At 46.4% G+C, this 24,453-nt stretch overlaps 1 protein-coding gene and 1 long non-coding RNA gene across 3 annotated transcripts in view; both read right to left on the bottom strand.

Annotated features, from left to right (window-relative positions):
• The window catches only part of ZDHHC14 (zinc finger DHHC-type palmitoyltransferase 14), a 242,980-nt gene that overhangs the window by 131,343 nt on the left and 87,184 nt on the right, over positions 1 to 24,453 (bottom strand). The window lies entirely within an intron of this gene.
• Positions 550 to 24,198, bottom strand: LOC116665455. Its single transcript, XR_004322087.1, has 3 exons — positions 22,858 to 24,198; positions 6,045 to 6,047; positions 550 to 560 (listed from the first exon to the last, which is right to left on the bottom strand). It is a non-coding gene; the product is annotated as an uncharacterized LOC116665455 (long non-coding RNA).

Here is a 24,453-nt window from a genome sequence, read left to right as displayed (position 1 = left end):
AGGTCCGTCTGCATTATCTGAAGCACGAATAGCAGTGGCAAGCAAGTACCGTGAGCCTCGCGCCGACTCTGGGAGATGTGGGGAGGACTGTGACTTCTTACAAAGGGATTCCTACAGTCACAGAAGGTTGAATTTGGAAGAGACCTCAGAACTCATCTAGTTACTTGGTTTTTCCAGGTCTTTCCATGTATACATGCTATTAAACTTTGATTTTTCTCCTGGTTTTAAAAAAAAGGGACGTCATCTAGTTGAACCCTTTCATTTTACTCATGGGGACACTGAGAGAAAGGCTGACAAAAATCACGCTTGTCCAGTGTAGTCGCTGGTGGTGAGACAGGGATTCAAACACAGGCTTGGTCTACGTCCTGAGTGAGATGTGGGAAGCTTCTAGAGCAGACTGAAAGACTGGGCTGAATCGAGTGAAAGACACCAGAAGCCTCGCCTTCACGAGGAACAGACCTTATCATTTAAGCATTAAGAGAGTCTGTGACAGAATATCCTAGGAGAGGCTATGTTGGCAAGAGCCTTCACCCCAGGAGTGACAGTGTTTTCCCACCAGCCTCAATGCCCAGGGCGGGAATTTAATGAGAAGTGGGAATCACCACACAGGTGTGCCATCCGCACTGCAGCTCACGTGCCCCATTTCTGAGCCGAACAGGCCCTGGACTTGAGCTTAAACCGCATTTGCTCAGGGTCTCGCCAGGCTGCACTCCGCACTCCCTCCGACCACGGGATTCTCCTCCCTGTGCGTTCCTCTCCCAAATCACCCATTAAAAATATGCTACAAGGCAAACGTTGGCCACCACAGAAGCAAAAAGCTTACATTTCTGCACATAGAGGAAGGCTCATTTAATTCCTCTTTTTAAAAAACGTATTTATCTGTTTTTTACTTCTGATCCCTGCCTCCCAATCCACGAAAGAAAACCCCACAATGATGTCAGGGTTTTAATAACTTAAGACAGAGCCTTTAGTCAAAGACTTCTCAACTGCATGATGACTTGTTCCTTTTGGGAATACTAACTGATTCATGAGACATGGCTTCCTTCTGCAAGAATCTCATTACTTTGTCACTCTACTGCAACCAATCACATTTGCTTAAGAGCTCAGAAGCCTATACTTTAGAAATTAATATGTAACATTTGACATATTGAAACATAACATGATGGATAGAAGTTATAAAGCCCCAAATAAAACAAACACCCCAGACTCTATCACCTAACTAAAGATTAGATCTCATTATCAACGCCACTGGGGATAACTTGGTGCTCTTCCCGGATCCCACCTTCCCAGCTACCCCTCCTAGATAACCACCCTTGCCTTTAAATGCAGTTTTACTGCACATGGATGTATCCTAATAGTACACTGCTTTTGAGTTTTATAAACATCGTATTTCACTATATGTAGTCTTTGACAACTTGCTTTTTTAACTGAACAATAGGTTTTTAAGATACATCATGTTGCTGCATGCAGCTGTAGTTTCTTCATTTTCACTGCTGTATAATAGTCCTTTGCATGACTATACCATAATGCATTCATTTGTTCTCCTGTTCTGGGACATTTAGATTGTTCCCAACTTTTTTTGCTATTATAAGTAGTACTGTAATGAACATTCTCAAACATGTCTCTTGATGAAATTACAAAAGTTTTTCTAGTATATATACCTATAAATGTATACATACCTTTGTTAAGTCAACAGGTATATGCATGTTTTGCTTTACAAGATAATACAAACTTTGTTCCAAAGTGGTTGTACCAGATGACACTCCCACTAGCAGTACATGAGAGGTCCTGTTTCCCCACACACATCATTGTCAGCACTTTGTATTGTCAGATATCTTAATTTTTGCCAATTTAGTGGGAGTAAAATAGTATGTCATGACCCTAATTTACATTTCCCTGATTGCTAATGAGGCTGCACATGTTTTGATGTTTATAGATTACCTGCCACCTGGCTCCTAATAATTTTAAGCAATTCATTTTGTAGCACTGCATATCAAACTATTCATCAGCCCCAAATCCTGCCTGCGAGGATGGAAAATAGGATACATCAGAAAACACCAGTGGCTCTGAGTCTCTGCAATGGACCTTGTTGATGCTGCCCTTGGTCAACTCTGTCCCCTCCAAGCAGCAGTCTGTGGCCGGAGGATTTGAGCTCAGCTCAAAAGGTAGGCACACACGGTCTAAGGGCATCCTACCCCTCTTGCCATTAATTGGTTCAGCCATGGAGATGTGAAATCAGTCTGTCTAAAGAGATACAAAGTGAGAACTACTGGAGGTTTCTGGGAAAATCCTTCCTAACCCTTATAAGCCACAATGTGAAGCCAGAATCTATATGACACTAGACGTGGAAGAGGAGGCATGTGAGTCCACCTGCTTCCAGCAGCCATCCTGCGCCCACAAAGAGAACCAATCACAGAATAAAGCTGTCCGTGTGGAAGCAGAACAGACAAACAGAAACAGCCTGGGTCCTTAATCACACTGCTGAACTGCCAGATGAATCAACATTGACTCACTCTGTCTCTGGCTGCCAATTTATGTAAACCAGTAAGTGTTCCTGTTGCTTAAGTCAGTCCGAACCTGGCTTTCTATTACTTCAACCAAAAGCATCCTGATACAAGTTATGCGGTTTAAAAACAAACAAACAAAACCAACAGAAAACCATGAGCCGTGAATGGCATTTCTGACAGCTGTAGAGAGCTGGCCAACAGCGAAAGGTGGAAGCATGTAGATGGACTGATTTCCTAGTGTCAGCATGTTAGGGGAGGGGTGACTGACGGGAGGAGGGGTCAGGTGCAGGGATGATACTCAGAAACCTAGGATGCTGAGCACAAGCTTTCTTACGAAGGCAGGCTCTAAAACCTCCTGAAAAGAATCATTCAGAACAGTGGTTATTAATTAAATTCCACTCAAGTTATCTCCCCAAAGAGCTGGCTAATGCCACCAAAGTCTGACAGCTGTTCTTATCCACTGTCTCTCAGCATTTATGTGAAGCGGGAGCCCATATTCAGTCATGGTCTTCTTGAAGTTTCATATAATTACCTCTTGGTCTTCCCTTCTAGGGTGTATATATCCCAAAGGAAAGCGTTACTCTGTCTTTTACTTTGCAGCCTCCTACCCACCAGTTTCGGACGCTGGTCCTGCTGGTCACTGCTGGGGGCCCTGAGAGAGCCATTTACTCTCTCTGAGTCTCAGTTCTGTTTCAAGAACAACATTGCCAGATGGTTGGGTGGATTACAGCATATACCAAGTGGTTATAACTGGGAGCCACTGTTGTTAACGACTGACATGCAGGAGTGCCCTGTGTTCACGGTGGTCAGGTGTGGTCAAAAGCTGAGTCTTAGCCTCAGAATTCCTTCCAGCCCAGAGCAGAGTCCTGTGTCCAAAGGGGTCTAGAAATTTGTTCCTCTTTGGGAGAAGTAAAACATTATTAAATTGTATTCTTATGAATAAAGGAGAATCTGCACAACATGTATATCAGCCAAAGAATGACAATCTTGTTATCAAATCAGATTCATCATTAAAGTCAACCACTGATACTCTGCTGGAGGCAAAGCTATGAGCGCCATGAACCATAAAGGGCTGAATCCACGATGTGCGACCAGGGGGCTGGTCTTGTCCATGCTTCCCAAAATAAAACAATATTGGCTTTGGCCTTGCAGGACCACTCTGAACCTGAACTCTGCATGTTCACAGATACAAACCAAGAGTTGACACCATTTTAATATCAGCATTTAAGTTTCAGTGCAATGAAATATACCTAATCACAGGCTGTAAATGCAATCTTAAAGAACAGGAAAATATTCAATGGTCAGCTAATTTAGAGTAGAACAGATTCCTGGGATGATTATTTATTCAGAAAAAGATCAAGAAATGGTTAACACCCCCAACATCATCAATCTTGCACATTTTTAAACAAAAGTATCCTAAAGCAATAGCATAGTTGTCTTAGAAAAATTTAGAAACCATGTAACGAATGTTGAATTATTTTTTGCAGGGGAAAAATCTGATAATCAGCCTTGGAGGAAGGAAGAAATAATAACAGAACAAAAGAAAAGGAAACAGGAAATTCAAAATGAGTCCACCCAACCCTGAGTTGAGATTTAAAACCTCAAATGCCAGAACTGAGGAGAGAAAAATCTGCATTTTCATTACTTGCTTTCTTTTCACCATTAACTGTCCTGATTCTGTCTAAGATTCTTATCCAGCAGAAGAAACTATAAATTAAACTCCATCTTTCCAATACACTAAATAATGAACTTCTTAATGAGCCCACCATAATGGGTCTCTTCTTCCTGGAAATTGCAATTTACTTTATTTTTCTAAGGAACATCTGCTGTGGTTTTGAAAGGTTGCTAAGGAAAGGTTTTTAAAAGGTGATAACAAAGCAAGCAAAATCGTTACTCTTTTCTTCACTGAAAACATACCACATTTAAGTTAAACTTTTATTTACAATTTTGAAAGTCATCTAAGGCTTTTGATCATTCTTTACCTATGTGGAGGGGCCATGAACTCAGCTGCCAGGAATCATATTCACTCTGGGGAGATGGGGTAGGGGTTTAGGACGGTCACCCATGGGCATCACCAACTGGAGAATAAGACTAAAGCTGTTACCCTGATAACCACACCCCACATTCACCCAGCAACAAATCGTGTCAACCATCAAAGTACTCCTCATCTCAGTTACTCCCTGTGTCCTCCGCCACCAGCCCAGGTCAAGTCCACCCTCTTCTCACCTCTGGAATCTTGCAATAGTGTCTGCCCTTCCCTGTTTCCTCTCCTGCTCCCCTATGCTCCACTCTCCATGTAGCTGCTAGAGTGATTTTTTTAAAAATGGTCTTTCCATTACAATTAGAACAAAATCTAATATCCTCACCACGGTCTATAAGGCCCTCCCTGATCAGGCTCCTGGCTATTTCTCTGGCCCCATTTTTTATTACTTTCTTCTTCATTCAATGCACTCCGGTCACAGTGACCTTCTCAACTGTTCCTCAGATAGGCCAACTTCATCCCACTCAGGGCCTCCGCACCAGCTGTCCCCTTCCCTAGAATGCCCTCCCCCCTGATAAGCAAAAGTTGGGATCTCTCACTTCTTTCATATTTCTGCTGAGTGTCACCTCTTCGAAGATGCCTTCCCTGACTATTCCATTCGAAAGCCTAGCCTCCCCAAGTCATGGTCTACTGTCCTCCCCTTTGTAATTTTCTCCTAACAGTCATAATTATCGTGTGATATTACATTACACATTCATTCATGGATTTGCTTACTCTTACCCCTACGAGAATGGAAGCCCATTGAAAGCAGAGACTTTGTCTTCTCCATTGCTAGCACATTGTCCTAGAACAACGCCCAGTCCTCACTAAGTATGCGTTGAATGAATGAATCTATTGCTTTCCTAAAAGCTGAAGACCTAAGAGTTGCAAATTCAAGTAAATCTGTGTTTCTTAAATATTATATTATACCATAATTATAAGCAGGTGCTCGTTTGTATGCTTATGATACTCCAAGTGGCAAAAACTAGTCCATCATGCGACATGGTACGCAGGCTTCCTGCCACCCTCATTCCGTGAGCCATCCTTACAGACATCCTTAAGGAAGGTCAGTAACTGAAGGCTCTGGTGAGCTCAGTCTGGACTGATGGGTTCAAACCAAATGCTGCTCTTTGGCAAAGGACACCATAGCAGTGCCCGCACACCAAAAGTGTTCTCTGACCCCCAGGGGAAGTTTAGCTGTGAAAGATTTATGAGCTGCAGAAGGTGAATGGGATTAAAGTCAGGCAGGTTGTCAGCATTTTCTGTTTGGTTTTTTTCCTCCCCAAGTTTTCAGAACTGAATACATCATCTAACCACAAACAAAAACAGTGTCAAACACAGTTCCACATTACCAAAGCTATTAAGAACCCATATGAATCGAATTAACATTGAGCATATGGGGTCAAAATCTGCTCGGCTATCCCTACAGAACAGCCATTGAAGTCAATGCAAAGTAAACGCAGATAGAAGCGATGGGTACCTTTAATCTATTAACAAAGTCCCAAGTTTAAATTGACAGACTCTTTGCATATACTACCACCTTGATTTGAATTTTCTACTTTTTTATTTTAACTTTTATACACGCAAAAGAAATAAACAAAGGAGGACAAGAGGGAGGATGAATAAAGTGCTAACATCTGTTTCAGTAAAATGCTTTTTCTCCCTGCTCAGCGGGGCAGACATTTGCTAAGAGATTCCAGAGATAATGTGCCTTAGACCTGTCACAAATGAAAAATAATAATCTGTGCAAAGATGACTATCTACAATGGTGCTTTTCTGTACCAAATCCCTTGAGTCACTCTGATTTGGACTTGACCTCAGATATTGGCTGGAAAAGGCCAGTAACTCCCCATCCCAGCCAAACTGATCAGCTGATCAAAAAACTCCCCAATTCACACTTTCCGACCTCTGCGCATGTCCCTTCATCCTGGACACCCTCCTCAGCCACAAATGCCTTTGGTCAAAATTATACCCACTACAGAGGCTGCACTCAATCCACACCAGTCCTCTACTTCTCTGAATTCTTTATTGCTAACACTTCTCCAATAATAGTGCATTTCACAGCACTTTATAGCTTTCAAAGCTTTTCCATGTCACTAGTCCAGAAGACAAGACAAATGTCATTATTTCAGGATACAGATGAAGAAAAGGCTAGTTTTCTGAGTTTTCTGGCATAAGGGATCTACTGAAGGCCCTCCTGCCTTTTCTTGCTCTTACTGTCTTCATCAAACAAAGGCAGGGAGATTGGCTTTGCCTCTTTGATTAGGTTACAGGCTGTGAGATGAAAGTTATGTCTCACAGTGCTGGCCATATGGTTATTACTTTAAAATGTTTGTTAATTGGGATGATAGAAAGAGCCATATAAAAATGGATTCTGGTTCTGATTCAGTATCTTCAGTACAACTGTTGGAGGGTTACTGGGATTCAGATTCCTCATCTGCTGAATGAGGGGGGCAGTTGCAAGCTGGCACTAATTCTCTGATCCCCAAATTCATGAACAGTATTGCCCACAGACACTGTTTCTCCTTGGCTATTGCCTTCTGAAAGTACCATCATGAGATCGTCACAAATCCCAAATGGTCAAATCCCCAAATTCAAGAACTCCTATAAATGTGATAGAGTCTAGGGCCGCTGGAGGCCCTTTGGAACCTAACTCTTTCTCTTGCGATTCACATTGTGAATTACACCCATAATCCTGACCACACCACACATGAAGTAGTGTCATTAGACCCACTTCCACTTGGGGAATAGTCACACAATGGTAAAAACTCTTAATCCTAACCCACAAATGCCAAAGTCCTACCATGTTTTCAAATTTATACCTTTCATGCTCCCACCTTTTCCAATTCCTGAAGTTAATCATGTTGGCAATGGAACCCACAATTGTTTCTAAAATGGAAATTCATTCCCACCCTCAGCATTACAGTTTGTCACATTCTCCAAAGCATGGGATAATTTTCAAAACCAGAGAGTCTTGAAGTTCAAAGCCATGAATTTATTCTGTATTTCACCCCCAAATCTCCTTCCTTATTCAACTGTACTCTGAGCACACTCTTGGCTTTTTTCCATGCATCCTCCACCTGGCCTCCACCCTCCAAGGCCCCTGGTGCCTGGTCTCCATCATGGCAGCGGCTTCCAGCAGCTCTTCTCCCCTTTCCCTAGTCCGCCCTACCCACAGTGGAGAGGACAGCCTCTGGGTTTCTGCTTTGTTACACTACCCTACCTCTACACCCACAAAACGTTTTATGTCACTGTGTTCACAAGAAGGGCAGATAAGAAGAGATAAAGAGGAAGTGGTGAAGGAAACAATGAGTCTGGTTTCTGTGATCTATGTCAAAGGAAGCCCTTTGAATGCTTATGCAAGTTGGCATGTTTGTTAGTTTCCTAGAACTGCCATAATGAAGTACAACCAACCGGGTGGCTTAAAACAACAGAAATTTATTATATGACAGGTCTGGAGACTATAATTCCAAACTAGAGTGTCGGCAGGGCCATGCTCTCTCTGAAGCTCCAGGGGAGGAAGCTTCTTTGCCTCATCTTCATGTTTGCCCACGATCCTTGGGGTTGCCTGGCTTATAGATGCATCATTTTTAGCCACATGGCCATTTCTCCCTGCATGGTAGTCTGCTCCTGCTTCTATAACAAGATCCCACTAACTGTGTAGCTTGTGAACAACAGAAATTTACTACTCACAGTTCTGGAGGCTGGGAAGTCCGAGATCAAGGCACCGGCATGGTCACATTCTGGTGAGAACCCCCTTCCTGGTTCACAGCTGGGATCTTCTCACTGTGAACTCATGTGGTGGAAGGAACTAGGGACTCTCTGGACCCTCTTTAACAAGGGCACTAATCCTGTTCCTGAGGGCTCCACCTTCATGACCTACACACATCCCAAAGGCCCCACCTTCTAATACCATCATATTGGGCAAGAGAATTTCAACATATGCATTTGGGGGTGGGGGTCACATTCAGACTACAGCACCGTGTATGCCTTCACATGGTCTTCCCTCTGTGGATGTCTGTGTCTCTGTCCAAATTTCCCCTTTTTATAAGGACACCAGTCATTATGGATTGGAGCTAAACCTAATGACTTCATTTACCGCTGTTAAAAATCTTATTTCCAAATAAGATCATGTTCAGAAGATTAGGAATTCAATATATCTTTTTGGGGGTCACAATTCAACCCTGACAGCATGGGAGGGATGACTTACTCTCCAGTGTAGGAGTGGACCAGCCTTTGATGAAACTCCTCCACCCACATACCCTAAGAGCCACACAAGATCTACCTACACAGGCCCTCGGATAGTCCTGGGTGGACTGATGGGGCCACTGTGCTCGGGGTGACCTTCCTCCCCTCAGAACTAGGGAGCTAGAGCTGGAATCCCAGAAGTTGTGGGGTACTGGTCTGTGATTTTTGGCTCCAGAAAAGAAGAAGGCAGGAGAAGAAGTTGGTTTCATCAGGAGAACAGGCATTCCTGGCCCTGAATGGTGTAGACTTGGTACAAGGGATACCCAGAGATGTGCTTTGTAAGCAAGAAGACCACAGATGCTTTTGATAGACCTCACCTTTGGTCTGGGAGAAGTGCTTGCTGGTGCTTTCTTACTGAAGCGGGCCCCTCCTGACTGCACCAGCTCCAGTTCTGCGGGCACCACAGGGATCTGGGCAGCTTCCTCCTTTTCATAGGCACTCTTCAGTCATGAGTGGGAATGTTTAAAACACCCTCCACCCACACACTGCCTGAATGGTGGGGAACCAAAATGGCATTTCATTCTTTTATCTTTTACAGAGAAAGAGAGAGAAAAAAGAGGCAAGATGAAAGCCCCAAGCTTGTTTTGTCTTCTCAAATGCAGCCTTTACTGGCATAGGGCCATTATAGATGTTAAATAATAAGAAATTAGTTACTTTATTTGCTGAGTTCATGCAAGTTTGCTGAATAATGCTAATAAATGCATTTTTTTCCTAAAACAAGCTCACATTAAGACATCCAGTAAACATTTATTGGACACCCACCTGCCACACTTAACTAAAAATGAGGCCACTTAACCACTGGTGGGTTCACTATGAAGAGCTGATAACAAACAATAATGCAAACTTAGAGCTCACTCTGAGAAAAACATTTTTAAAGGTTCTCTGATCCTTCCTTAAAAAAAGAAAAAAAAAAACAGTGGAAAGAAACATAAGCTTATACTTGTCTCAGCCGGTTCCAGAGTTCCACATGCAGTAGAACGACACAGAATGTTGACTCACTGCAAGCATGTCTACAAAAATGACTATGGAGAACTTGAGCTTTTTAAATTTAAGTCAAGATATATTTTGAGATTTATAAGAAGAAAATATAAAAGTCTAGCTCACCATCATCAGATACATTTTTGAATTCATGGTTCATAATGAATAACAAGAATTCAGGCTTCTCTTTTGTCAGTGTTTTATGTTGACACCTCTTTTGGTTTTTTTTCCCCCTGGTGAAAACACAGCTTTAAAATTATAGAATGCTGTTTTTCAGAAAAGTTAATCTAGTTTAGCAATCCATAAGCCTGTCTACCACCTAACCTGCTGTAGATGGCATGTCTATCTGCCCTCAAAGTTCATGAGTTGAAACCTATCTCCCAATGTGATGGTATTTGAAGGCAGTGCTTTTTGGAGGTGATTAGGCCATGAGGATGGAGCCCTCATGAATGGGATTACTGCCCTAATAAAAGAGACCCCAGCAAGCTCTTGCCATGTGAGGACACAACAAAAAGAACCAGGAAGTGGACAGTGACAAGACACCAAATCTGCCAGAGACTTGACTTTGTACTTGCCAGCCTCCAGAACTGGGAGAAATAGGTTTCTGCTGTTTGTAAGCTCCCCTAGTCTATGGTATTTTTGTTACAGCAGCCCAAACATACTCAGGCACAACACAAGGAGGACGTGCTGGAGGACAGCCCTCTGGGAGGGGCTCCCCATCCAGCCTGTGGCCCTGGGAGCCTCCATGCTGCCTACACCACCACCGCAGATACTCCAAGCATCAATTAGAGGAGAGCCCAGCCAGCACCGTGAGCTGAGCGCCACCAGGGCCAGTACGGAAGCAGGGGCCAGCAGCCCGAAGGCAGCACCAAGGTGGTCTCTGTCCTAGGAGGCCCCGGGGTTAGTGAGCACACTGCGGGTGTCTGCAGTCTGAGGTCTGCACGCTCAAATAGACCTGTGCCTTACAGTGGCCTCACCTTGCCTCCACACCCGGTTAGAGCCTTGCTGCTCACCATCCGTCCCGTCCTCTCCTGGTCAACCTTCCCCTCCGTTATCTCCTCTCTTCTCCACCACACTCCTGGTTACTTAACTGCAGCAGCCCCTTATGGCTGGTTCAGTCCCACGGACCCCTCTCTCTCTCCCTCTCCCTCTCCCTCAAGGCTTGTCCTGGCAGTAGAAAACTCAGGTCCTGGGCAAGGTTCAGGCTTCAGGACCATATTTCTCTCACTAATGCACATGTTGGATATTACTCTCTGTTCTTCCAAAACCTCCACCTGTCCCCGCTGCCAGGGAAGGTGCAGACTCCTTGGCTTTCTTTACACCCCAGTCTGCTTTCCGGAATTACCCTCATAATTAAGCTGCAATCATGAACCCAGACTTCTCAGCATTTCCCCAGATGTTTGCACTGTCCTCCTTCCCCACCTTTTATTAACTCCATTCATTTCTGCCTTCTCCTCTTGATAAAATCCTGCATCCCCCCAGAGGACCCCTCCCCTGCACCTCCTCCTCTGAACACCTCGGTGCTCGCACATCACAAACATTTGTTAAACAAATGAAACAGGAGGAAGTGTCTACTCTGTTCCAATTTTAGATTGCTTTTTAAAAACTCTCATAGTTACCTAGGACAACAAAATTAGAGCTTATTTAAATGCTCCAAAATATAGAAGTTTGCATCTCTGTGGTGCTTGGAAAGAAATCTACAAATGGAAGTTTTGAACAGGGTGGTGGGGTGTTTGCAAAAACTCTCAGTCCCTTTGGGGTACACTTTTCCTACATCCATTTTAAAAGGAAAGGAAAACAAACCCAAAGAGGCACCCTTGGAGGCCTTAGCCCCACTTAGCAGTGTAACACAGCTGCAGAGAAGAGTCAAGATACCAATTCCAAGTTAGGTTATTTCTAGGGAAACATGAAATAGGGAAATTCAGGGTTTTTGTGGCCAGGAAGACAAGGAGAAACTTTCAGGTTGTCAGTGAGCATGTTATCACCTGCCTATTGGTTTGGCTGTCCTGGTATTATTTAAAAGCAAGATATGTATTCAGGATATAAAATGCATTTGAGATTATGCATTCAGGAAATGAAACAGATTTGAGAGTTTAGAGCCTACAAAATGCAATTTAACATTTTCTCTCTTCAAATTTATTAGATTTTTTCAAAAAGTTATTACCTTCTGAACTTCCTTAATGAAACAAAGCAAACTGCATTGCAACGGAAGATCTTGCGAGAATGGGTGTTTTCAAAAGAGCCACAATTTCCAAGGAAAGGAAGTTATGCTCCTCTTTATAAAAATCTGCCTACAGTGGTGGGCCTCTTGTGTGGATTTGGAAAGGACTTCAGGAGCCCTGGATTCCAGTCCACATGTTGTTTGCTGGCTGCCCTGTCTACACCTCAGATCATCATCCTTCAAATGAAAATAGTAACAAATGCCCTGCATGCTCCTCCAGATTGAAAGATTCGGATGAGAGGATGGGTTTGTATTACTGTTGTAACTGCCATCAGGATGTCTACACAGAGACCCACAGCACCTCCAAAGAGGGTAGGGGCAGAGGAGGGGGTCAGAGGGCGAAGGACAGGTGAGGGAGGGGACAAGCATCCAGGGACCTGGTGTCTCCCACCTTCTGTGGAACAAGTGGTGGCCAGGACCCAGCACCTCACAAAGAGCATGCGAGTGACCTCCTGCAAACCCTGGCCTTTCAAAGATTTAGGGACTTGAAGGTACCTTAGAAATGATCAGGCCCAACCGGCTTGTTTTAGAGCTGAAGCAACTGAGGAAGTGTCTGCAGCTGCTGGAGAGCCAGTGGCCAGGCCAGCACCCTGCTGAGCTCCCGTGGGCACACACGTCTTTACAAACAAGGGTGCTCAGAACCAGGTCCCTGAGTCCGCTCTTTTCCGGCCTTAGAGCTGACACCTAAGGGCGCTGCTGTGGTGGGCGGATGGTGGGAACTGCAGGCTGCACTCCAGTAAGAGGAGCTGCTGCAGCCGCTTGGGGACGGGACAGCTTCTGAAGGCTCGCCAGCTCCAGGACAGGGCGTCTCACCAAGTGCAGCATACTGGCCAGACCAGATGGCCGGATCTGGGGCTGTGGACGTCCAGTGGCTGTCTCCCAGGAGAGGCTTCTGCACCCCAAACGCCCAGGACCACCAGGACAGCATCACTGAATTAGAAGGGAAGCTCCCTGGCAGAACTCCACAAATTTCCAGAGCTGAGCCCACTCGGAACTCCAGGCAGTGCCCCTGGTCCCAGGGTCACGTCCGCAGCTCTAGCTTTTCTGCTCTCTCACAGTGGCAGGTCTGTGCTGGGGGGGCAGAGGCTTCTATATGGTTGACTATTCTCCCCAGAAAATAGGTTTGATTGGTGCCCTTCAGGGAGCTCTGAATCCATCAGCTGCAGGAGAGGGTGGTATCACCAAGGCACCTGGAACAGAGCTCCCTCTTCCGTGTGTTCTGATGGCCCCGCAGAGCCCCACGCAGGGTCACAGGCCTGACTTTCATTCTCTCTTGACCTGAGCAGGCCCCTGCGGGGGCAGGGTGCCAGTCCCCACACTGTCCATTTCCCCCAGGGGGCTGTTGGGCCTCCGAGGAGAGGTCAGTGCCCCAAGGCTTCAGGGACCCGCCTTCTGTCCCCTACATGGCGGCTGCTCACAGAGGAGGGAGCAAAGGGAATAGAAGTTTCCATGCATATGCTTGAAATCCAAACACAGCTGGAAGGTCTAATTTAGACTACAAGCCTGATGGGACGCAGAGTGCATTTGGCAAATTTCCTCATGGAAGGGATCACACGTCACAGGGCGACACATGGAAACAAACACTTCCATCAGGAGGTTTTGGGTGTTCCAGAGGGTGACCTGTGGAGGCGGGGAGAAGGAGGGGGAGGGAGTGGGAGGCAGGGGAGGGGGAGGAGCAGGGAGAGGCAGGAAGCGAGCACGCACCTTTGTGAGAGGACTGAAATGACGGGCAAAGACCAATGCCCACCTGCCCACAGCGTTTGGAGATCCCACTGCAGATGCTGCCCCTAACACCATCCTGGGGGGGGGGGGGGTTCAGGGAGAGGGAAGAGAGCTCCCTGGGGGGAAGAGTGGTGTCAGAAGACCCTCACCACCACCACAAAGTGGGCAAGTTTCATCTCTCTAAGCCTCATTCATCTATTCATTCATTCAGGCATTTGTTGCAAATGTACTACGTGCCAAACACTGGGCCAGGCTCCAGAGATAGAAAGCCAGACACTGAAGGAGGAGGAGGAAGAGGAAGAGTAGGAGGATGAGAGGGAAGAGGGGGAGGAGGGGGAAGCGGGGGAAGAGGGGGAGGCAGAGCTCAGCTCTGACGCAGCAGTTGGTTTGGTAAGAGAAACAGTGGAGCGCTCACACTAATTAAGGGAGACGTAAACACTGACAGAAGTGCCCTGAGGAAAGGGATGTTTCTTTCTGTTCTTTCTGGTCACTCCCAAACCAAGGGAGTGACCAGACGGGAGGCACATGGCACTGGGGGCTGAGCGCTGTGTCCAAGAAGGCCCGAGTCACAGGCGGAAGGCATGGAATAAAATTCCCCATCAAACCATCAGCGACCTGCAGTTCCTCTCCTCCGTGAGTCCTCTCACACCTACATCCAATCCCCCAGCAAAGCCTGGGGGCCCCACCTCCAAACCACATCTCACATGGACCACCCCCCACATCGGCCGACATGGCCTGGTCCAAGCACCGCCATCTTTGCCTGGACTACTGCAACAGACCTCAAGCCTCCCCGTCTCCACCCTGTCAAGTGCCAGGGGAAACTTTAAAACCTACAAGGTAACTCCTCTGCTTAAAATCCTCCAATGGCTTCCTATCCCACTCAGAATAAAATCCCAGACTGTAACTCTGACCCACAGGACTCTATCCAGCCTTCATGTCCTTATGTCTTCCCACTGCCCACCCGGCCTTCCACTGCCTCCTTGCTGCTCCGAGAACATTCCAGGCCTTGATTTTAACCACGCTCCCTGCCCAGAGCCCTCCCTCATTCCATGTAGGTCCCTACTCAAGGCCTCCCTCCTACAGGCCTTTTCTTGCTCATCTGAGGGGAGATGCCCCACTCCGGACTCCCTACCCGGAAGCACCTCACCTGCATTATTTTCCTTCACTCCTGGCACCTGTCCTGTCCTGAATTTATTTCCCTGTTGTCCTAGGCTGCAAGAGAGCGAGGACTTTGCTGGGTTCACCATGACATTCCCAGCAGCTGGCGCAGGGCCTGTTGTATCCCAGACACTCGGCAAATGCATTAAATGGTAAAGACCGGCTCCTCCTTTCCTGTGTCAGCTGCCCCCTCCACCCAAGAGCAGAATCCGCCCCTAAGCTCATTCCCCCAATTCTAGAACTGGCTGTGCCTCCCCCAGGAAGTGAGAGCAGGGGACAGGCAGTCAAAGCCCGCAGGTGGAAAGTGGCACCAAGGTTTCTGGAGTGAAAGAAGGGCCGGGCGGCTGGACCTCAGAGCGAGGGCAGGGGCAGGCAGGACCCGGGAGAGGAGATGGTCCAGATGCGACCCAGTACCTCTCATGCGGGAGCCGCTGCTGGTTCTGAGCAGGGAGGTGACAGATGGGACTTGAATAGGGAAAGGCTCCACCTGGCCCCAGAGCCGGTGCGGGGAGACCTGCACTTAGGAAGGAGGTGCTGGTGGTTTTAGACCGAGGTGGGTGGAGAGGGGATAAGGGAGGGGCTGGGTTTCTTCCCCCATGAAGTGGGGATAATCCTTGTGCCTGCCTGGAGGAAATAAGTGAGGTGACACTTGGCCTAGTGCTCAGACTACAGTGGCTGGTACTGCGGTCAAGGGGAAGGTGATTCTGGCAGTGGGGTGTGCTCTGGCTCCTGCGAGCCAGCCCCTGTGCTAGAAACTGGGGAGCCCCAGCAGTTGCTGAAGTGGGGAGCTCTGAGCACTTCCGAAAGTGGCAAATCAGCACAAGAGATAATTCAATAATCAAAATAACGAGTCCTCAGGATTACAATTGATATGCTTGCCACTTGCAGACGCTATCATTACAGTCACTCTCAACCCATCCCACATCCGTTCCAATTCCCTTTGATTTGCTGGTTTCTAGAGCCAGAGCTGTTAGTGGGGTGACAGCCAAGGCCACTTGTCAATAAAGCACCCCTGATGCTAGACTTGAGTGGGGATTCCCCTCCCAAATGGCTGATCTGCCCCTTTGATTTCTGAGTTGAGCAAATTACATTTTAATATGGAAATTCACATTCAGCTCATTCACAGAAGTTGATTTTAAAAAGTAAAGGAGGAAACCTTTATGCTCTCATTACAAGTGTATTCAAGTCCCACAGTTTTTCCATTTACAAAGCCTCACCGTCTTCTCCTTTCTTTCCATTTCCAGGGACACTGACCTAGTCCAATCACTCACCCCATAAATATGCATTGAGCACCCATTGTATGCAAAGCCAGGCGCCAGTGCTGGTGGAGAGGGGGGCGGGGGTGGACAGTCGGAGCGGAGAATGAATGCATTTCCTGCACTAGACTCTGAGAAGAATAAGGAAAAAGCTCCTAATGTGGGCTCTACCTTCACCAAAAGATAAACTCTCACCAAGAGGAGACCCTGATGGGCCCTTCTGTGCTCCTTTTATTTGCATGCCCCCCTACCCCTGCAGATTGGCACATCCCCCTAAGGGTGGCAGTGTGGCCCAGGTGACAAACGGGGGTATTGTCTGAGGGGGCAATAAGAATTTGAAGTGCAGAGTGGGAGGCAGCACCCTCACCAGGACCACAGCCACAGCTGCTGCAGGATCCTTAGGACACCCCCCCAGGGGATGCCTGGCCCTGCCGCTCTGCTCCTCCTACCTCACCACCTCCCCCGACCCTAACCTCTCCTGGATCTACTGGCCTCACACCTGCCTGATTTCTGCCCACCCCATCCATCTTCGGGTTCAGACAGAAAGTGGGAAAAGACTAGGGGAGTGGGCCAGGACTGCAGGGTGATAAACGGGGCAGCTTCTAGGAGGCAGGTGTGGAGAAATTTGGGTGGAAGACGGGAGGGCAGGCACCGCAGGCGTGCCAGCCCCATGCACTCGGCGGAGACAGCAGGCAGTGACCGTCACTGAAGGGCCCGCCAAAGCAGGGTTACAGAGACCTGTAGCAGGCAGGCTCAGGGCTGGGCCCCGGGAAGGAGGGCGGGCACAACTGTGCGGGCACCAGGGTAGAAAGGTGGGTAAAACTAAGGAGGAGGTCACACTGTGTTGCTCTGCAGCTGACACTTTAAACACTGGACAGGCACATGGAATGTCTGGAAATGTTTACTATGATAAACAAAGCTTCGGTGAAAAGCCTCGTCTATATCTCACTTTTCACTTGTTGAATTACGGTATTTTCTTAGGATAAATTCCTAGAATGGAACATTTGGATCAAGGAGAGGTTTTCGATTTTTTGTTTTTTCTTAGGACTTTTGATCGACATTGCTGAAGGCTCACCAAAGCAGTCATACCTACCCAGGAGCAGTGTGCACAGTGCCTGCCTCCTCAGACCCTCGACAGGGGTTATGATTGCATGGTTACCCATTGATCTAACAGGTGAAAAATGGGCTCTCTTTCTCCTTTCTTTGATTATTAATGAGGTTAACCAGTTTCTCTCATGTTTACTAACCATTTGTCTTTTTTTTTGCGTGTGTGGACTGGCCCCCACATATTCATACATACTTGTTTTTCTAAGTGAATGTTTTTGGCTTACTGTTCTCAGGATGTTAATCTTTGTCTAACAAGTATCTTGTAAGAACCTTTCCATCTTTGCTGTCTTTAACGTTGAGTGTTTGTTTTTACACAAATTTTAAACTTCATGTAGTAAAATGTACAGATTTTCTGGTTTTCATGTAATGTTTGCAAGTGCCTTCTTCACCCAATATTATGTAAATAGTTACTGCTACTTTTCTACTGCTTTTATGTTTTCCTTTATTTAAATCAAAATTTTAATTGATCAAGATTTGATGTAAGTTTATCACAAACCTATCTGAGTTTATAATAAATTAAATTCTTATATATTCTTAGGTCTTATTCTGTCATTAACTTTTTTGTCTCTCCTGGAAGCAGAACCGCACAGCTTTCATTATAATTAAATTAATAACTTAATCATTTTAAAACAAAAATGCCCCCCTCCTCCCATCCCTCATTACCTACTTCTCAGAGTTGTTCCAAATATGCTCATAGTTTTTTTGTTCTTTCAGATGAACTCAAGAATTATTTTGAAAATCCCCCCCCCCCAAAATCATGCTGTAAGTCACCTGGAATTCTGTTAAAATTATGGATTAATTTTGGAGAGAATTGACATCTTTGCTATATTGGATTTTCTATCTAGATACTTGGTATAATTCTCCATTTATTCAAACTTGCTTTTATAGCCCTTAGTAGGCTTTATACTTGTTTTCCCTTGAAGTATTGAACACATCTTTGAAGTTTTTCCTGGGCATAAATTATTTAGGTATTGGGTTAAATTTTTGGATAATTTTTATTATATTTTTCATTGGTCATATATTAAGGAAACTTTTTAAAAACATTTTTAAACCATTTTAAACATTAGCCATCTGAGATATCTCGTCTATCATCTCAAACAGTTTCAGTTCTCATGAGTTTTCATTCTCTTCCTGGAAAAAGACAGACAATCACATCTTTGGCAAATAATGATAATTTTGCCTCTTTCTTTCCACTACATTATACCTCTTATTTCCTTATCTAATCGAATCGGCTATCTCTTCCAGAAGAACTTCAAGTGACAACGCTCAAGGAAACATCCTTGTCTCATGCTCAACTTTACTGCAGACGTATCAACATTAATGAGGCTGTCCTGCAATCACCTGGGTGATCCTCCAGCCTGTATTTTTACCACTCTATCTATATGGATGTTATTGGTCACATGGTCGTTGTTTCATTGTGCTGCTTTAGAAACTGGAAGTTTTCAAATTACTCACTGAATCAACTCCAAAATCAAAATCTCCTCAAACTAGCTCTAGGCAGCCCCAGCGATGGGGCGGCTGGCCCTTCCTCCTGCACGGGTACCCATCTTCATCTCTTCCCGCAGTTTCCTCCATGGCCCCTCTTCTCATCAGGAAGGGATGAAGCCACAAAGGAGCAAGGCTGGAATCCTTGTTGTACAAACCGTGAGTTACATGACCCTGGATAATTTATTTCTCTAATCCTTGTTTTTCCTATGTGTCAAAGCGGGACACATCTTGCAGGATGACTTTAAGATTTACAAGATAATGGTGGTACAGCTCCCACCAAAGTGCTGGGTATTTATATGCATTCACTAACTGACAGTTATTACTATTGTTTTCATCACTGCTTCCCTCCCATCTGCTTGTCCCCCTCCTCTGGCTTTATTCATGCATTTCCCCACCCCTCACTCAAGTGTCTTAACCTTCTGGTCCTCCATATGAGCTGACATTTCCTTCAGTCTAGTTTATGACTCAGCTGCTCCAAGAGACCCTTCTGACGTAATGAATGTGCCCCAAACTCTCCTGTGTGTGTGTTCTCTCAACATCACATACAGTCCATCCTACTTCATGTACTTTAGAATTTTCTAGATGATTACAAGTGGTAATTACTTGCTGGTTTCATGTAGCTGCACTTTGCCTTTCCAATTAGATGAAAAGTTTTCTGAGGCCAGTGATCACATCTGCCCACAGACCCCAGTGCCTTGAATAGTGTCCTGCATCCAGATGTAGACTACATGCTTACTTAATTACTTTTACATTTATTAAGTGGATAAAATGACCCAAGTAAGTTTCCTAATTCAAATTCAAGCATCTAAACAGAACTAGAAAACTGTGACTGCACAGTGACTCTCTCTGTGTACAGACAATGAATGTAACTTTTGAGGCCCTCATAAATCTTCATCTCCCCCTACCCAAGCCCTTCCCATCGTACAAGATGTTTCCTCTCCTCCACCAATTTCCCCATTTCAGTAAACCATCCATTCAGCTTCTCCATCTAGAAACCTAGTCACCCTTGATTCCTCCCTTTCTTCCATGTCCCCACCCAGCCCATGGATATCAGTGGACAGATTCTACCTCCCAGACCTCCCACTTCTGTTCACCCACCTCCCCGGCCAGCACCTGCTAAGGTCGACGTCATCCTTCCCTCCCTCCCTGGACCATGGAGGCAGCTTTGTAACACCCGCCCCTCGGCCACTCTTCCCAGGCAACCCTCTCCTCCCTCATTGGCCAGAGTGAGCTTTCAAAACCATGCATCTGATCCCATCATTCCTCTTAAAAATCCTTCAGGGGCTTCCACCCTACTGGGAGGAAAATCCATGTTCCCCAGCTCTGCGCTCTGACTCCAGCCCTGGTACCTGTGCTCTCAGCCCCACCATGCCAGCTCCTACCTCCGTCCCCCCAGCCACCGCCTTGCAGCACCCAGCTCCTCCCTCCAGATTACTGAGTCACTCCCCATGCATATCTGTCTCTGTCTCAACCCCACGTGGAGCTCCTTCCTCACCACCTCTCATCCTGTGGCTTACTTGCCCTTGGTCTCTGTTCTCACTAGACCCTCAGCTCCCTGAGGGAGACTTGTTCCTGTTCCACATCTAGAAGGCAAGTCAGTAAATATCTGCAGAGTGTAGGAAGATGCCCAAACTATGAAAGCTCATTCTAGAAACTGCCCTGGTGGATGGGGGAGCCTCACTGGGCATTTAGACAGCCATGCTCCACAGGCCAGGACAGGCCCACTTTCTTCACAGGCATAGTTCCTGGCACACGAAACGCTCAATGAACGTTTGTTGAATGGAAGACCACGAGCGCAGCCATGCTCTGGGACTTATCAGTCTTGGAGTTTCGAGAAAGCCAGCTGGCCCCTTCAAGCCAGAGATTTGGTGCACAGAGAAACAGAGTATCTGCTCCAGCGACCTCACTAGCATGCATAAGGACCAAGCCAAAACCATCTGGGACGATGATCTGAAAGACACATGACCTTAAAAAAAGCAACGTGTTCTGTCCTGATCCTGAGCATTTGAAGACTTGTCATAGTGTGTCCAGCTGGGTCTGGTACAGTCAGGTGGTGCTTGGGTTCTAGTCTTACCAAAGCCAGCCCCTTCCCCAAGAATGACCACCACCACCCATTTCAAACTCCAGATGCCACCAACATGGGAATGCCTCAACAAGATTTCCGTTCTACCCTGGACACATTTTTGAACTTTAAAAAGTCTAAGAAATGAGAATAAAGTTACAACACCTTTACACCACTCAATGAAAACAATTGAAAAACAAAATAAGGTGTCTAAAAACACTTATCCATTTTTTTCTTACAAATTTCAAAAACTAACACTTCTTGTCAGGGGGTTTTCTTTGGTGCCGCTTTATGGTATTATAAATTTTACGAAGAAAGCAGCTCCACGTAAGTTTGTTTTGTATCTCAGGTTAACATTATAATTTAAATCTCCAGCAGTGTTTTCATTTTCTAAAAATTTCAACTCTAAATAATTCCTCCTTGAGAAGAGCAGGAAGAAAACTCAAATGAGCAATCTGAGATTGCCTCTAAATTTTCAGAATTATTCGTGAACGGGATGCAGCAGGCTGCTTACAGCCTCAATCTGGAAACATCTTTACTATTCTGGACAGAGTTCTGCTGACAGCCACCCCACTGACTTGCATAAAACACCATTAAGCAACTATAGTAAACAAACACAGCATAGTGTCAGGTTAGCCTGTAAATCTATTCAAAGGAGTAACATCTCTTTCTCACACTCACAAAACACACATGCTCAATTAATTTGTGGAAATTAAATAGGTGGCGTGACCACGGCTGACGCACCAGCCACACTAAGGCACCTGCACATCAAGGCACAGAATGCAAACTCCTGGGAGGGGGGAGGCTGCCCCGGGGCTGGTACTCCTGTCCAGGCAAATGCATGTGCTATTTTTAAAGCACAACCCACATAATGAAAGAAATTCCAAGACGTTTTACCAAGTCCAATCAGCCTTGTGGACAGCCATGCTCTACCTAGCTGGACACAGGTAACTACTGCATGGTCGTATATATTGAAATGACATGTCATAACCCAGAGGCCCTCGACAGAAAGAGGGTCAAGGAAGATGTGCTTCTCCCCTGCAAAGCCAGGCTACACACTGCAACAAAAGAAGTGACCCCTTGGGATTCGAAAATTAAACTCTCAAGTACCCCTAAAAAGTGTGTACTCTTCAAAAATCTTGAATTTCAATTAAACTTTCTGGTTTTCTCTACAGGCTGACAGCACCTATTAAATAAACACATGAGTTTCACATTCTCTCCTCAAACCTGCCCCAAATCAGGGTTCTTGGGGCCACAGAGAAGTGGATTTCAGATGCAAAGACCCCCCAGAGAGTATGCCCTGAAATCCCTGAGCTCAGGTCATGGAGGAACCTGGCTCCGTGGGCTTCAGGGTGGAAGATTCCCAGGCCTGCAACCCCATCACAATGAAGGAGAGAAGGTCAGCAGACACTTTCTCCAAACCAAACCCTCTTTCACACTCTTTCCTCCAGAAATTAAGAAGTAAGTCAGCTGCCAAAGGCCAGGCATGGGCTGGCTGGAAAGAGAACTGGGGGCTGAGGACACCCAGGAGGTGGAGAGGGTGCCTGGCAGGGGCTGGCAGCCATCCCCCGGAAAGGGGTGGTGTGGATCTCAGACCCCATGAGGACTATAAGTGAGGAGAGTCCACTTCTGGGAAGTCTACTTCCATCAGGAAGCAGAGGGAATGTACCCTGGCACGCGGCCCCCAACCCAGGGCATCTTGTAGCTGGATGTGCAGAGGAAAAGCCTGAGGGAGCCTCTGAGGCCAGGAACATGGGGGAGAAAGGAGTTCTAGTGCACATGCCTGGGGTGGGAGAGGGCCCAGGGGAAGAGAAAACCCTTGGCTGGTGGTCACGAGGCTGTGGGCCTAAGTTCCGCCATCTTTCTTCAGCTCCTGTCTGGCTCTCAGCCTCTGTCTAAAAATAATGGATAATAATAAACAACTCTAATCATATTGATAGAAGCTCGAACTCCCAACCATGCACCAGGCCCCATTCTTCTAGAAGGCAGTAGGCACAGAGGGTAAAAGCTCCCACCGGGGTTTCACCCCAGCTTCACCATTTACAAACTGTGTGGTTTTAGGCAAGTCAGTATCTGTATATTGGGGACACTAATCACTTCTATCTCATAGGGTTGTTAGGAGAATTAATTGGCATAATGCTCAGCAAAGGCATGTAGGAAAGGCTCAATGACAAGTTGATATTACTTTTTTCTTTCCTTTGGATTTTTCTTTAGTCCTCACAGGTTTGGAAAGAGGCCCCAGGTCACAAGAAAGGCCAACGGTGGACAGGAGACAGATGACCAGGTCTGTGGGACTCTGAATACCACTCGCGCTCTCTCCAGGGCTAGGCTAGGACTGAGTCCACCCAGTGGAGCAGGCCAGCTGATTCAGATCACTTGAATTTCCCCCCAACCTCTCTACCTAATCGTGTCACCACCCTCCTTCCCAAAGTCCTTCTAGATCCACCCCATCATCTCCAGGATGACACCCACATTCCCAGCAAGGCAGCCAGGCCCGGGGGCAAAGGGGTGTTTCTGCAGAGACAGAGACAGAGAGAGTCAGAGCCAGGGAGGGAGGGAGGGATCGAGGGATGAAGAGAAGTTGGCAAGGAGAAAAGGGCTTGAGGTTTGGTCTCACAAAGACCCAAGTCAAATTCTGCTCTTTTAACTATTACTTACGCGTCCTTCTGGAGTTTACTTAGCCTTTCTAAGTCTCAACATCTTCATTTGCACAATGATGCTCACACCAATTATTTAACTGGGCAGAGGCAGGCGGGAAACAGCAACCACTGTTATCCTCATGTCCAGCCCCACTCCTGCCATCCTCCCACAGTCAGCTCGTCCTGCCATGCCTGACAGTGGCCCAGTGCACCATGATTCCACTTGTTCTGTCCCCCAACCTTTCCATTCCTGCCCTGCTTCTCTAGCCCAATCTACCACCTTTCTCTTTCAAGATTTCCCTCCATCACGCTGTCCGCTGGGAAGGGCTTCCCTCCAACTCCCAGTGAGTGCCCGGGGCGGCCGCCGCACGCTGCTATCTGGACTGACCATGCTGCCTTATTCCAGAGGTTGGTTTTGTTCTGATCTCATGCATGGGCTGTGTCCCTTGAGAGCACATCTGGCATCTCCTATCTCTGGACCCCAGTTCCCAGCATTTTGTAGGTACTTTCTATGTGCCAGTTGAAGTGAGAATAAAAATGTATATAAATGGCTCAAGATCTCACTTGGAGAATTAAAGCCCACCGAGAGGAGCAAGGATCAGAACGGTAGAATTCCAGAGCTGGGAGGAAGAGGCATGGTCATCTTGTCCATTGCCTTCATTTCACATGACGGTTTCTCAACGAGGGTTTGTGAGCTACGCAAGATACTACGGACAGGAGACATTCGGCCTGGCAAGTTTACCCAGGACACAGAGTACTCCAGTAACAGCCGAGTATCATCGTGTGGCCAGGCTTAGGACGATCTGCTAGGTGATGTCACTGGCTGTGACAACCTGGTGGCTCTCTCACACAAGAGAATAGTCACCAGGAACACACTAGGAGTCAGTCACGCAGAGACCCAGGCCACTCACATCACTGACATCATCAAACAATAAATACCAGTGGCTGGAAAACAAATACAGTCACTTCATTTCCTACGTGCCAAAATTTAAAAAGAAATCAGAAATAGGGGAGATCCAGGTATGGATTTTAAATTGTATTTTTAAA

The sequence above is a fragment of the Camelus ferus genome, chromosome 8, assembly GCF_009834535.1.
Source record: "Camelus ferus isolate YT-003-E chromosome 8, BCGSAC_Cfer_1.0, whole genome shotgun sequence".
Taxonomy (NCBI): Eukaryota; Metazoa; Chordata; class Mammalia; order Artiodactyla; family Camelidae; genus Camelus; species Camelus ferus.
This window is presented reverse-complemented; position numbering and strand designations above follow the sequence as displayed.